Genomic DNA, 15,726 nt, shown 5'->3' with positions numbered 1-15,726 from the left:
CCTGATATCATTGTTCCATCATTGCAGCAATCTATTCACATTCTCATTCCTCCTAGAAATAGGATGTTTGGAAACTGGCAATCTTTTGTCCTTGTCTAGTTGTGGCAATGGATAGCTGGAATGATTGGACAGTGAGAAAGCCCTCGCTCCAGTTAATTTTGGTATTGTCATCACATCCAGCTTTTACCAAAATTTGTGTCCAATTAAAATTCCCCAATTGATATTCCCTGAGCAATCATCAATCTCCAGAAGGATTTGCCCAACCGGATAAAAAAAATCTACTTAACTGATCTAACAGAAGTGTGATGAATATGGCAGCTTTCTCTTTAATGAGTGGATTCATTTATTTAGCACTGTACAGAATCTATAGTATCTGGCATCAATATCTATTGAAATATTGGCAAACTCCAGATCACCAACATAAACAACAACTCTAATTTAAGTAGCAATTTTGACATAAGTTTAATTCCAAGGTGCTTAACTCGAGCAGTATAAATGAAAATATAGAACGGAGCCACATAAGGAAGTAGTAGGCCAAATGGCCAAAAGCTTGGTCAAAGGCATAGGTTTTGAGAAGATTTTAATGAAGGAAAGTGAAATAACTCCACAGAAGCTAGTATCCCAAGTCACCCTTTTTTAACTCATGGAAATTTCTTTACACTGATCCAGCTTCCTTAGAGCCAAGTCTGACAGTGAACAGAACCACTGACACTCCTGTTTATATCAGTCAGCCCCAGACTCCCTGATTGGACAGATTAACAGCCCCAATCGGGGAAATCATATTCTATGAGGTCTACCTTGCAGACCTCATTACAATCACTACAGAAGGCAAGATAGAAAGATGGTGAGATATAAGGAGGAGATTCCGGAGTTGGAGTTACAGTTCAGGCAACTGACTTTCATTTGCTATTAATAGTATATTATTTCAAAATCAAAGATTATCATAGTTTAATGTTTTAGGCAAAAAAAACCTCTGAAAATGCAACATCGATCTGTATTGTCAGCCTAGAATATTGGGGGCAAGACGTCAATGATCACAGGAATTTGGAGTCTTATGATTAAGTAATGAGAGTATTACCAACTAAGCCACAATTAACATCGGAACCTTTGAAAGAATACTTTGCTTATGGAGGATTATTGTATTGAAACTGTGCCTTTTGCACTGTGACTTTTTAATTTCTATTTCTCTGCATATAGAATCAGGACTTCGCATTGGTAGAATAGCCTTTGTGCATTTATACATGGAAGCCTGAATGTCAAATATCGTAAAGGTTATAATCTGTTTTTCCTTCATTTCTATGGGGATTAATTCAGAAGGTAGTCTCAGAAACCATTTCATTAAAATTAATTATCGTGGCTATTTCTTTATCAAAGGGTTACACACTATAATAAAGGAGTCGATTGAATCACAGTGACTCTTGGTCAAAGGATGAAAAATAAGCTCAGAACGTTTAACACAGCAGGAGGGGACTGAAAGGCAATTAGTTTTCTTTGATTTCAGTTTTGTTTTCTACTAAAAAGCAATCCTTCAAAGTGAAAGTGTGTCCAGTTATCAGTCATGAGTGTCTTCAAGCGCACATAATGCTTTAAAAAAATCTCCAGGCATTGGTAATTAAAAAGATAGGAAAGTGTTCACATACATCAATCTGAATGGGTTGTGAACCAAAATGATCATTAGCAGAGACTTAGGCAGAGACAGGAGTATAATGGTTTAGGCAGCATGTAAACACCCTTGCATAAAATCATAGAATCATATAAAACAGAATGAAGCTATTTGGCCCATCAAGCCTGTGACAGCTCTTTGAAGTTGGTGGTGCTCTGCTGTTCTTTTACCATTTTTCTGCAACTTTCTTTCCTTTAAATGTATTTGTCAACCAGTCTTACCAGCTTGATCACATTTCAGTGAATTGAGAATTGCAAATGAATTTGAAGGAATGCTTTGAGATTTTGCTATGTTTGCACACAGGAACCTTGTCCAACCTCCTTCAGATCTAGGATGACTTTAAATCTCCATCATTCCAGCTTCAACATGAATTATATGCCCCTTTGGTGTATGTGTGAAGGAAGTTGTGGAGGTAAACATTGTGTCGAGGACCCATTGTAACCATTTTGATCCAGGTGTCTTCTGCCAAATCTCAGGTGAGTTACAATGGAATGGCAGAAGAGAATCAACATCACAAAAGTACTGGCCTTTGTCAAAATTTTGAATTGCGCAATGTGGATGGACTATTTAAAATGGCCATTGAACTGGCTGTTTACTGTGGATATGACTGGGGAGGAGAGGAAGTTTTCAAAGGCTGTTAATATTGTTTCATTTGACACCTTTGCCCAAGCATGTTGCATGATGCAGCACAAAATTCCACAAATAGCAAGTAATACCTGTTATCTAATTAAAGCATTGCAAACAAGTCGATGCATTTTTAGTCTATATGCTGATACAGTACATAATTTTTGATGGGCTACATGTCTCTTTCAAGCCAATTTCATTAATTCAAAACAAATAATTAACAGTAGCAGTGCGGTTTTGATGATTTATGGGTATAGTGATTCAAAACAGATTACAGTAGACAAAATATGAAAGCCTTTTAGAAAAACTCATTAGAAGTTAATTAGAGGAACTCAAAAAGACAGCAAAATATGACTGTCCTCTCATAAATTTCAACATAGTCCTATATTGAGAGCAGTATTTGATTTTATCACATAAATTTATCATAGTTCAATAATAGGTTTGTAACCAATAATGTTTTTTACTCCTTTGGAATTAACCTTTCTCACTGTCTCTGATTGGCAGGTTTCAATGCAGCACACCATATTCATGCTGGCCATCAAATCTTCATGTCTTCAATTTAGACAAATACAAGTTAATATATACAGAAACGAAAGACAAAAATGCTTTCATCTAACATGCTGCATGAACCAAACCTGCACTGTGAATTATTCATCTGTAAATAGTCAAATGCAGAAATGAAGATAACAAAGTGTGGGGCTGGATGAACACAGCAAGCCAAGCAGCATTTTAGGAGCACAAAAGCTGACGTTTCGGGCCTAGACCCTTCATCAGAGAGGAGGATGGGGAGAGGGCTCTGAAATAAATAGAGAGAGAGGGGGAGGCGGACCGAAGATGGAGAGAAAAGAAGATAGGTGGAGAGGAGAGTATGGGTGGGGAGGTAGGGAGGGGATAGGTCAGTCCGGGGAGGACGGACAGGTCAAGGGAGTGGGATGAGGTTAGTAGGTAGGAAATTGGGGTGCGGCTTGAGGTGGGAGGAGGGGATAGGTGAGAGGAAGAACAGGTTAGGCAGGCTGGGACGACCTGGGCTGGTTTGGGATGCAGTGGGGCGGGGGGGGGGGAGGTTGGGGGAAGAGGAGGGGGAGCCTGCTGTGTTCATCCAGCCCCACACTTTGTTATCTTGGATGTTCTAGCATCTGCAGTTCCCATTACCACATGCGGAAATGAATGTTTGGGAAAGAGAGGCATATTTCCAAAACTCTTTGGCGAGCACTCATCACAAGAAACACGAGAATGCCTAAATTCATGTGATCATAATAGTTTAAACCTTGAAGAAAATGTGCTGATTAGCAATGCAAACACCAAACTCTGCCTCACAGGTTTGTCCCAGGGTGCAGTAATACATCTGTTCTGAATTCTTATCCAGAGATCAGAACTAAAAATTCATACAGAAGTAATATCAAATACCAAGAAAGCAGAAAGCCACTTAATTTTTCTATGTTGTTATAGACAATGTGCACAAATGTAACATATTGCTCCACTAAATGGTTTTGAAGAATCTTTTTGGAGGTACGTAAGGAAATTGTAAGCAGGAGGGTTTCAAAAGAGAGTTCAGAGAATTATTTCAAGGTGGTTGAAGATTCTGCCAACAAAGGTGAAGTGGATACAGTTCAGGCTGGTATTATGAAGATAGAGATTAAAGGTCAATGTAGATCTGACGGAGGCTGTAGGGGTAGGGATGGTCATAAAACCTTTTCAGCTAGCCATCACCCTCCTATCTAGATCTACAGTCCCAACTCTAATGACTGGAAAATCCTGTTTCTCCAGCAGACTGAACATAACATGGTCAAATTGTCATAAACATGAATTATATCACTTATACTCAATGAAACCAGCCAAATCACCAAAGTAATGGCAGTGAGTTCTGTTCTAAATCATTATGTGGTGTTTCACACCAAATCACACAATCACTGAATCATTATGCTCTTGAAGGAGGCCATTCAGCCCACCATGTCTGTGCTGGCTTTCTAAATGAAAATTATGTCTTCATTTGTCTTGCCCCTTCCCCCATAACGTGCATATTGTTTCTAATCATGTAATCTTCTAATGCCATCTAGAATGCCTCTATTGAATTTGCTTCCACTACACTTTCTGGCATTGCACTCAGCAACTCAGCGTGTGAAAAATGTTTTTTTCTTGAATACATTTGTTTCTTTATAATTTGTCTAAATCTGCAACCTCTTAGACTCTTATTTTCAATCCTCATAAGAGTGGAAAATCTTTTTTTCCTATCTACTCAGTCCACACCCTTCATGATTTTTGAAACTTCAAGCAAATCTTGTCCTAGTCTTTTCCTGTACAAGGATAAGTGTTGAATCTGACCTCATAGTTGAAGGTTCTCTCCCCAGGCCATTTTTATAAACCCCTTCTATACACTCGTCATATATTCACATCCTTCCTGAAGTATTTCCCCCAGAACCGTCCATAGTACTACAGATGAGCTGTAACTAGTGCTTTGTACAAGTTCAGCTTAACTTCCTTGCTCTTGTACTCTATGCCCCTATGAATAAAGCCTGCAATATTTTATGCTTTATTAACTGCTCTTTTTACCTCTCCTGCCTCTTGTAATGACTTATGGTTACATAGACCAAGGTATTACATTCCCTTTGGAATGGTAACCTTTATTCTATACGGCCTTGCCAAGATTTTTTTCCCAATTACATCACTTCATATTTTTTTCAAATCCACTATTTCAAACCATTTTGCCAACATATTTACCTGAGCTTCTGAATTACTAATCCAGTAACATTAGCACTACACCAGCAGGTATACCTGCTGTGAGTAAAGAAGGTATAAATGGTAAAAGCAGAGTCAATGTAAACAGCTGTCGTCTGAAAAGGACAGAGCTTCTGAACTGAACTTATTGCACTCAGTTAATCCAAAAGGATTTAAAGTGTCCGCAAAACAGATGAGGCACTATGTCTTAAATATACACCGAGTTTCATAGAACTATGTAGGAGCTTGAGGACAAGTGGGATCCAAGTCAGCTACCTAATCTGTCTCCATATTGGGTCTCCAAAGTCTTGAGGACACCACATCCTGAGTCATTTCTTTCAATAGGATCCATTGGACCAAGCCATCAGCTGTCTCAGTTACACTGCCTACTCATTCATGCTAATCTACCTCTCTTTAAATTTTCAACCATTCTCCCAGGTCCAACCATGCAGAAAGCGAATGCCAATTCACTGACACTCACTTCTAAATTTCTAAAGTCCATTGCTTCACCATCTTACATCAAACAATTATTTGCAAGACCGCAACTCACAACATGTCTGCTGGATATCACCATTCCCTGCCTCCGAAATAATTCCCTAACTCCATTAAGCCTATTTTGAACTCCTTTCCAAGTTTAGCAAACAGGGCTGCCCCAGTAGACTCATCACTTTACTTTATTCTTATCGCATTGAGCTGATTTATTTGTGTCTTTAGTGATAATGGGAACTGCAGATGCTGGAGAATTCAAGATAACAAAGTATGGAGCTGGATGAACACAGCAGGCCAAGCAGCATCTCAGGAGCACAAAAGCTGATGTTTCGGGCCTAGACCCTTCATCAGAGAGGAGGATGGGGAGAGGGAACTGGAATAAATAGGGAGAGAGGGGGAGGCGGACCGAAGATGGAGAGAAAACAAGATAGGTAGTGAGGAGAGTATAGGTGAGGAGGTAGGGAGGGGATAGGTCAGTCCAGGGAAGATGGGCAGGTCAAGGAGGTGGGATGAGGTGGTAGGTAGGAGATGGAGGTGCGGCTTGGGGTGGGAGGAAGGGAGGTGGGAGGTGCAGCTGTTTGTTGCGAACCGAGCGGAGGTGTTCTGCAAAGCAGTCCACAAGCCTCCGCTTGGTTTCCCCAATGTAGAGGAAGCCACACCGGGTGCAATGGATACAATATACCACAGTGGCAGATATGCAGGTGAACATGCAGGTGAATCTGCTTGATATGGAAGGTCATCTTGGGGCCTGGGATGGGGGTGAGGGAGGACGTGTGGGGGCAAGTGTAGCACTTCCCGCGGTTGCAGGGGAAGGTGCCGGGTGTGTTAGGGTTGGAGGGGAGTGTGGAGCAGACAAGGGAGTCGCGAAGAGAGTGGCCTCTCCAGAAAGCAAACAAGGGTGGGGATGGAATAATAGCTTGGGTGGTGGGGTCAGATTGTAGATGGCGGAAGTGTCAGAGGATGATACGTTGTATCCGGAGGTTGGTGGGGTGGTATGTGAGTATGAGGGGGATCCTCTGGGGCACCTGCACATCTGCCAATGTGGTATATTGTATCCATTGCACCTGGTGTGGCTTCCTCTACATTGGAGAAACCAAGCAGAGGCTTGCGGACTGCTTTGCAGAACACCTCCTCTCGGTTCACAATAAACAACTGCACCTCCCAGTCGCGAACCATTTCAACTCCCCTTCCCATTCCTCAGATGACATGTCCATCATGGCCCTCCTGCAGTGCCACAATGATGCCACCCGAAGGTTGCAGGAACAGCAACTCATATTCCGCTTGGGAACCCTGCAGCCCAATGGTATCAATGTGGACTTCACAAGCTTCAAAATCTCCCCTTCCCCCACTGCATCCCAAAACTAGCCCAGCTCAACCCCTCCCCCTACTGCACCACACAACCAGACCAGCTCGTCCCCTCCCCCCGCTGCATCCCAAAACCAGCCCAGCCTGTCTCTGCTTCCCTAACCTGTTCTTCCTCTCACCCATCCCTTCCTCCCACTTCAAGCCGCACCTCCATTTCCTACATACCACCTCATCCTGCCTCCTTGACCTGTCCATCTTCCCCGGACTGACCTATCCCCTCCCTACCTCCCCACCTATACTCTCCTCTCCACCTATCTTCTTTTCTCTCCATCTTCGGTCCGCCTCCCCCTCTCTCCCTATTTATTCCAGAACCCTCACCCCATCCCCCTCTCTGATGAAGGGTCTAGGCCTGAAACGTCAGCTTTTGTGCTCCTGAGATGCTGCTTGGCCTGCTGTGTTCATCCAGCTCCACACTTTGTTATTTGTGTGTTTACTCAGTTTTTTTTTGTTCCCTGACCAAGGTGTGCTGCCACTAATGTCTAACTCTCTGCCAAGGCTCTCAATAACTTTAACTGTGTCCAGTATCTTAACTATAACCATCTCCTCTTCATTGCGAATGTCCAATGCCTTCACACATCCATTTCCAGCAGGAGAACCTGAGAGCTCTCCACTTTTTCCTTCAATGGAGATACAATCAATGTCCGTCTACCATCACCTCCCTCTCCCTGGTTAAACTTCTTACATTTAACGTATTCCCCTTTGACTTTTCTCATTTTCACCAAATAAAAGGCATTGCTATGGGTATGTATGAGTCCCAGCTGTGCCATGTTTTTCTGGATACACACGCTATGCCTGTTGCTATTCATATCATCTACATGTGTGTAATATTTTGGGACTTACTTGATCTAGTGTGGGTGAGGGTGGCCACCTTCTGGTCTGACGAGCAGTATCTTGTACAACAGGCATAATGTAATTTATTGCTTCTCTGCAACAATGTATAGGTCAGAAGAATTGGTTCTATTTTACAACAAAGTCTGTTAGGAGGACCTACCACCCATAAAATCCTGTTTTTTTTCTCTTACAGTGTGTGGGTGCTCATTGCATGCAACCCAACTAAAGTCATTCAGACTCTTACAGACCCACAGACATCATCTCTGCAGATTTTTAACTTCTCTAATGCTGATTACTATTATAGTATTCATACAGTTACATTACCACTTCTCAAAGATTTTTTACACCTACAACTTTGAATAATCTGGAGGAAACACTCTTCATTCTAAATGTCTTCTTTTCTAAATTATATGAATGGTAGATTGTTAGATCAACGATAATTTTCTTGATTGTCTTCCCAATTGTTTGTAGTTTGAAGTTCTCTTCTGAATGGAGGACCTTTAATTTCTTGTTTTTCTTTCATAGGGGACATTATTTCTGCTAGAGCAGATATTTTTCCTTCACAGTACCTTGGATTTTTCAACATTTCATGTCTCTTCTTAGTGGTAATGAACAGTTCTTTGTGTTTGCTTTATTGTTTCAGCAAATGAGCAGTAAGATTTTGTGGCTGCAGTGCCATTACAGTACAAATAAGGGGCAATATCAGGCTTCCAATGCTTGTCTGGCTGCAGTATAGCAGCCTTTTAGAGACGGTGAGGGTGCCAGGGAGGCTGGGCTTTTGGCAGATATCTGGTGAGAGACCAGTTGTTCTGGGAACAATGCTTGGTAAGATGAGGCTACAACCTGGCAAGAAGAGAATCATTGGCTGTGGAGGAGATAGTTAATGAAACGTGTTCAGTAAGTCATTTTTCACGTTTATTCTGATTTTCTTCATTCAAAATCTTGCTTTTTGATTTGATAATATAACATGGATATACATTGCTAGTTACTTCATGGATGGGGTTGATATGTTTGCCATGTGTGGAGTGGTTTCTGAACCTCCGTACAGAATGATCTCCATGTAATGCTTGCTTCTCAGACGCTGAAGAGAAAGACAATGGAGAATGGAGTTGCAGCTGTTCTTCCAGGTTACGTGTGTGAGTTGCCAACTGTCCAATATTTTCAGGGATGGCTCCTTACTTTAATTATGTGTACTGTATCCTCTGTGGGACTCTGAGAGTCTCAGGTGAGGAATTTGAATGGGACTGCAAGTCTGTGAGACATCCAGCAAAGAAGTGCCAATGTGGTGCCTCCACAAGATAAGTTCTAGTGCCTTTAAATCCCACTCACCCAGCACCAACTTCACTGGTTTCAAATTCCCTGGCATTCCCAAACACCATCTCCTCATTACTCCAGCTGAACTAGTCACCAGCATCTGATGAGGCAAAGTGAGCCATAATTTCAATTCATGAAAACTGGTCACCTTGTCACGCACTGCTTTATGATTATCTGTAATCCACTGTGATGGGAACATTCTACTAAATACCAATACTCATTTTTAGATATTCACATCTGCAGTTGCAGAGCAAACTGAGAAATTCTATGCAGTTCCATAAACATGCCACCCACAGCAAAGGGAAATTACAGGCACTTTGGTTGCAGTAAGTTAGATTTTTCTCACAAAGCAATCAGCCTCTTGAAAAATTCAGCCTATATATTTTTCCAAGTAGTCTTTCCAAATAGTTATTAAGTTAGCTTAGAACTTCAATAAATTATTAGCAAAGCTACTTCATTATCTAACATCAATATGCCTGAGCTCAATTTTCAAAATAAAAATAAAAGTGATGGTAGAGAATGACTCTGAATGCACATGCCCATTGTTTGAATTCTTCTTAGCAGTGTTGTTCAAAAGGATCAAACTCATTCTATGCTGTCAGTTCAAGTTTCATGCCTATATCACTTCCTGTGAACTGTGACCCTTTACTTGACATATCTCATGAAGTTTAAGACTGTATTTCACTAAAAATTCTCTTGAAGATGTTTTAAGCAAGGGATGACACAATAAACTTCTGACAGGTTTCTGAACTAAGTTGGCAGGGTACCTTACAACAGAGACTTCCAATTATTTTTCTGCATATTTTGTTCTCATGCATCCATATGTCATTACCTGACTCCAGCTTACTGACATATGTTAACCTTGCTGAACATGCAGGATGGCATAATTTACACCTCCTCTTTTCACAATTTTTTCAGGATTTAAAGAGTGTAAGCCGCATAAAGTTATCAGGTAAATTGCAAATATTCTTGTTCTTAAATCACATTGCTCAAATAAAATTGTGCGGATGCTGGCCAAATGAGCTTTGTTTGACCCATTTCATTAGCACTGAAGCATTTTCAAAATTGCAGTGGAATATGGAGTGAATTAAAAACTACAAATACATTTTTACGGGGTATATATTCTTTCCCTTTTTGCCTCTAGGTCTAAATTTGATACAAACTTTGCATACACCAGTACATTTTACAAAGGTATTTAAGTAGCAAGTGATTGCCTAAAAGGAGCAGCTAACAAGATTTTAAGTTTTCGCATTCTAACTGTAATAACAAATTATATGCTACATTATCTGAACTGTATTCAGCAGGCCACTTAGATTCTAAACTACAGAAAAATATTTCCCCATTTACTTTTTAATGTGACAAAATCCCACGTCAGTTACTCTGTATTCCTTAAGTAGATAGTTTATTCTCTCAGAGGTACAACTTTTCTTCATTTGTAAAATCCTTCTTTCTTTATCATTTTCCAATCATGTAATGTATAGTCCCATAACCGATTTTCTCTTTGAGGGCTACAAAGGAGATACCTTGCCTTGACACTAAGCTCAGCAAAAATTGCAATTAGTCTCCTTTAAATTACCATGAATTTGGTCCCTTCAATCTGATCACAACGTGCCACCTCTGGCTTTGCATGGTGAATAATAGGGTCAGCATTTTCTTTGGTTCAAGTGTGAGAATCACTGCCTTTTTCTCTTTCTCGCTGTCTTTCAGATGGCTCAGAATTGTGTATGTAAATTTATCTTTAGAACACTGTAACTTGAACACTACAATTACTTGATGGGCACCTTTCTAAAACTTATTTCTACAGGCAGTGTGAATCACATGGCCCTTGTATTCAGATAGAAATGCTAATTACCTATCGTATAGGCCCCCATCTCTATTCCAAATTGGAATTGGGCAGTTTAAAGGACAATGCTTCATAAAGTACATTTCTGTGAATTGCCAGCTTGCTGTGGTGGAGAGGCTTGAGCGTTCTGTTGACCCTGAGAGCAATGTCATAAAGAGTTCTCAACTCCTGGCAGAGCCATCCACAACGGGGGTGTTGGAGGGGTATGCACAATGCAGTGGCTATCCAGGTGGAAGATAGTTGCTTGATATCAATGGCTGTGATGGCAGATGAAGACTCCAGCAATAGGGAAATCCCCAGTTGTTTATGTTTCTGAGACAAAGGAACAGGATCTACCTTCTGTAAAGTCCAACAGTCCTAATACACCAAATGACACTTAGAGATTAGGGCTCTGTCTGCAGTCAGGACTGCTGTTGCTATTGTCTACAGATGTGAATACCTTATTCTCAATAAGCACCTTGGCTTTGGACATGCATGTTGTCATAGCAAACAAGTCACTTAGTCTTGTTGGGCAGAATTGACAGCAGGTAGCACAACTCTCTACATTCCTCTATTTAACTTGAATTGAAGAAACTGCCCCAAACATAGCAATCCGACAAACTTTGTATTTGTGACAGTTTGCACTTTTTCATTTTAGTACTAATAATCTGAGAGATACATAATGATAGTGCTTAATTTTGTGATGATACCATGGTTTTTGGAGGTGGATTTTGCCCTTTACTTTTGAAGAGAGGTTTTGAGCCACAGATACCAAGCTGTCTCCGCCAAGCCAATACAGTAAAAATAGCTTGTGAGGCCTCGAAGGATTTTTTTTATTAGTTTGAAGAATTGAAACAGCGTGAATGTGTGCAGTCAGACTCCCACAGAACCAGGGTTTTACTTTAGTTTTCAGTGGGTGTTGGCGCTTTGAAGTTGGTTGCGGAAGCTGCCATACTTCTCGCTCTCTGGCAGAATTTCCTCTCTCTGCTGCCAGAATTGCATTTGAGACAATCTGTTTTATTGATTTTGTCTTTGCCAAAGGCATGGTTATGGGATGTTACTATATTGGAACAGTTGCTGTTTAGTAGCCAAATAATTTATTATTCCAGTGATAATGGGAACTGCAGATGCTGGAGAATCCAAGATAATAAAATGTGAGAGATAATGGGAACTGCAGATGCTGGAGAATTCCAAGATAATAAAATGTGAGGCTGGATGAACAAGCAGGCCCAGCAGCATCTCAGGAGCACAAAAGCTGACGTTTCAGGCCCAGACCCTTCATCAGAGAGGGGAATGGGGTGAGGGTTCTGGAATAAATAGGGAGAGAGGGGGAGGCGGACCGAAGATGGAGAGAAAAGAAGATAGGTGGAGAGGAGAGTTTATTATTCCGTTGAGTTTTCCAATAGAGTTAAAGTTATACAAATTCTTCTTTCTTTTGTTTGCATTCTAACTGTACAATAAGAATAAAGTGTATGTTGCTTAGAGCTGAGCAATGTAACCAGTCGAATCTCATCTGGAACACAGCACCTGACACTAGCCTTTAAATAAGATATTGGCTTGGGCCCAGGCTATCTCTGTGATATATTTTCTGAGAATTTGGTCTGGTCCACAACAATTTATAAAGCAGAGTCTTGAAAAAAAAAGAACTTTGTGAGAATTATATTTGGGTTTTAATCTTGCTCTTAAAATTTAGTCAGCCAGTGGCTTTAATAGACTTATTCATGAAACCTGAAATGGTTCAATGGGAAAGTATCCCTATTTTTGGTTCTTTTTGTCTCAGTTATAACAATCAAAAAAAGCTTCAATCAATGGCAAGCATTTGGATTCAACCAAAACTAGAATCTAGAATGTCATCTTCTGAAATCTGGCGTTTGTTAATTCAAATAATGCAAAGAGAATAATGTCACCAATAGGAAGCTCTCTAGATGACAGACAGAAGGAAACAGGCACATTGTGTTAGCTCTGAACTAACATGTGAATTTAGATATCCACTTGATATTGCTGATCAATTTTCCCCTTTTATACATTAAACTAGAGACATTTCAAGCAATGATTGAAATAATTTACAGCATAAATGATCTTAGGAGCTTTGAAATATATTACTGCAAATGATGAATATTATGAAAATCTATTTGTCTAGACATATCTTAAAACAACAGAAGACTTTAAAACAGAAGATGCCAGTTAGGAATTTACATGTGAATACTATGGGGGCCTGAGCAATGTGGGTTATGATAAGCTTTGTGGTCATTTCAAATCAGAAGTTCAGTGAGACTTACCTCAACATCAGGAGCAACTTGCTGCATCTTTTAACTAAGTTCTGAGGGTTGGGGTGAGATTCTTTCTAGGGAGTGGAAAGTTGCTTTTTAAGGAGAATATTTCTTGATCCTGACTTTCTTAACTGTGCATCTCACCTCATTAATATGCAACCTCCTACCACCCACCATGAGTGAACCAGGAGCCAAGAATTCTCAACATGGAAGTCAGAGCGTGCAGCTGATGACTTTAGTTTGCTGCTGGTTGTGAAGAGGCTCCAAGCTGGTAACCACACAACAACATCTCAGGGCATGATCCATAGCCACCAGTCATACATACCCTTTGTCCACAAATGTTGACATCAGATTTTTGCCAACCCCTCAGGATCCTCAATGTACTTCTGCCATGTTTGGCCAAAAAGGTACCCATTGCCTGAGATATGCCTTGCTTGTGTTGCTGTAGCAGGCTCTCAATGCGGGCATTGATCAATTGCGCTTCCTGAATTGATTTGAAGTTAGATATCATGCTGGCCCAGAGAGTCAAACAAACAAAAAGAAACAAAGAACTGCAGATGCTAGCAATCTGAATCAAAAACAAAAATTGCTGGAAAAACTCAAGTGGGTCTGTTTGTATCTGTGAAGAGAAAACAGAGTTAACATTTTAGGTGCAATGACTCTTCAGAACTCTGCAAATAAAGTATCATGAATTATAGTTACTGTTTCAATGTAAGAACTAGGACAGCATATGACACATTTCACTGCAGATTGGGCTAAAAATCCAGTTTATTTTCCTGAGTTAAGCTGTGCAATTGATATTATGCCAGCAGTAGATGCTACAATTAAAGTTGTGTGTGCAAGGAAGCAAGAAGAGATTCCTTCCGCGCTAATGGTACAATTACCATTAATTGTTTCTATTCATGTGTAACATCCATCATCTGTCAATATTGTAAGGCTTTCATAAGGGAAATTAAAAGTCTTTGTTTTAACATTACTAACTTAGTTATTAAAATGGAACCAAAACAACAACAAAAATATAATTGGGGTCTTATGGCTTGCTCACTAATATGGAATAATTGAATAATGTTTTGCAGCATAAAATGATGTAACATCATTATAGAGAAACAGCATTATGGTATTTTTGGCTTAATCAGCCAATTACTTTCAGATTAAAAAGCAGAATGCAGTCTTTGCTTACTTTTATCAGCTAAGTTAGATTATTTTGATGGTTGATACATGCAAACTTTGTCCATGATGCCTCATGCTTTTCTTGGTTCACACAAGTAGTGGCATTTCTGTCCAATATAAAGACACTATCATGCAACCTCAATGAGTTTAGTTTATCTGTGAAGTTACAAGAAATCAATAGCTTTGCAGATTTGTGTAGGATAAGCAAAGAACATTATTCATACATATGCATTGATAAATAGCGGAAATAAACTTTCTTTGAGAATTTATTTGATACACATGCATTATTCAAAGACATGTTTACAGCTTCAGATGTCTGCAGTGTTGAGATTGAAAAAGAAATTCATGCAGTTAGTCGTATGTGCTTTCTTAAATTTAAGGATGGAAGTGAGAGGAAAATGAATGCATAATTAAGTGTTTTTTTTTATTACTTCTTTGCAGTATGAAATTAAAATACCCAATATTATCATAAGAACAATTAATGTTTTTGGAGCAAATTCAGCTATTGAAGTGAAACATAATTCACTATTTTAAATTGCAGCCATAAATGTTTATCAGGATATAGGTCATATTGAAAAATTCAATCACAGAGCCAATCATATTGCTTTGTATGCGAAACTGAACTGCCATTCTGATTCAGCGGGTGCTGGTCAACAACTAAGCTTAATCAATAATATGTTGGCAAGTGCAGAATGATTATTATTCAGTAACTAATCCATCATGAAAAATGCTCCATTCACCTTCATGAGCATAAAGATTAGGAAGGGATAAAAGGACACACAAAATTCAACACATTACATTTGGGTTTACTCTGGATAACTGTTGACCTCAATTTTCTCTTTGATTTATCTTTTGATAACATCATTTTTGCAGTAATATTTAGTATGGCTCATGAAATAATTGCTGATATCCTGTCAACAAATCACTCCGTATTTACATGTGCATAGCACATGACACCGACTCAGCTAGCTCAGAGCCAGCTCCCAGAGTGAGCAGAACATCTGAGACTCCTGTTTATATGTCAGCCAGGGCTCCCTGATTGCGCCAGGTGAACAGCCCCATTGAGGGAACTCGTTGTATGGGTCCACCTGGCTCACCTTGTTCTAATCACTACAGCTAGTAGCAGTGATTGCTTTTATTATGTAGCTCTTAAATAATGTCAACAATGGTCCCATTCAAAAAGATTGTACAGGCAAATGCTTGTTTTACAAAGTTTGCTCCCTTACATCACTTATCAAGAGAAAAATGGTTGAGGTTATTGAAGGCCAATTGTCTCAGACCCACAACCTTGTTGAACGACTTCTTCAAAATAATTTCCCAGGCCAAGCCATCCTCAGCTTCATTGATGGCATTGCCTCCAATAAGGTCAGAAAGGTGGAGATTCACTGATAACAGCAGTGCTCAGTATCATTTGCAACTCTTCAGATGCTGAAGCCATCCATGCACTCAAACAGCAAGAACTA

This window comes from Stegostoma tigrinum, chromosome 27 (genome assembly GCF_030684315.1).
Source record: "Stegostoma tigrinum isolate sSteTig4 chromosome 27, sSteTig4.hap1, whole genome shotgun sequence".
Lineage (NCBI taxonomy): Eukaryota > Metazoa > Chordata > Chondrichthyes > Orectolobiformes > Stegostomatidae > Stegostoma > Stegostoma tigrinum.
This window is presented reverse-complemented; position numbering follows the sequence as displayed.